Genomic DNA, 762 nt, shown 5'->3' on the forward strand with positions numbered 1-762 from the left:
TTCCACTTCATATTTATAAGAAAAGTGAAAAACAAAAACAATTTATTTTCTTGCAAATCGACTTGGGTGACCTTGTATGTTATTTTAACAGGTTCTGCAACAAACGTCGCGTCCGCTCAGAGTTCCGCCAAAACAAACCAATCTCTATGGCTTCGCACACCAGACGACATGTAAATATGTATAATCCTTTTTAGACAATTCACAACTTTCGCTTTACTGAAAAATAAGCTTAAATATCTCTAAGCAACGTGTTATCGATAGATGTCTGCCATATTATTATGTGTGAGTTTTATATTATAAAATATTATTATCAATAACTATTTTTACAAGTTCATTACGTCATGATCTATTATTATCTAAATGTTTCTATTTAATTAACTTGATCATGAAATTCTTGAAAACTTTGACAATTTTGAAAACACATGTTTTTTTAGGAGTAATAGGTAAATTTGAGACACAAGCCGCATTCAATTCTGGTAGGTCAGGAACGCATTTTGTCATGATTCATGATCAAATCTCATCTTAAACAAAACCAAGTTTCAAACACATTGGCAACATATGTAAAGATAGTGATAGATAAATATAATAAACAAAATTGTGTTTATAGTTTAATAAAGTTTAATCCAATGCTTAATCTATCAAAAGCTTCCAATAAAGCTATAAAATACGAAGAGTGCAAAATATGTTAAACATTGCAAACATTCCTTCCATGAAAATATTTAAATAAATAAATAGTCAGTCTGACACAATAAATAACACAAG

The sequence above is a fragment of the Colias croceus genome, chromosome 3, assembly GCF_905220415.1.
Source record: "Colias croceus chromosome 3, ilColCroc2.1".
Taxonomy (NCBI): domain Eukaryota; kingdom Metazoa; phylum Arthropoda; class Insecta; order Lepidoptera; family Pieridae; genus Colias; species Colias croceus.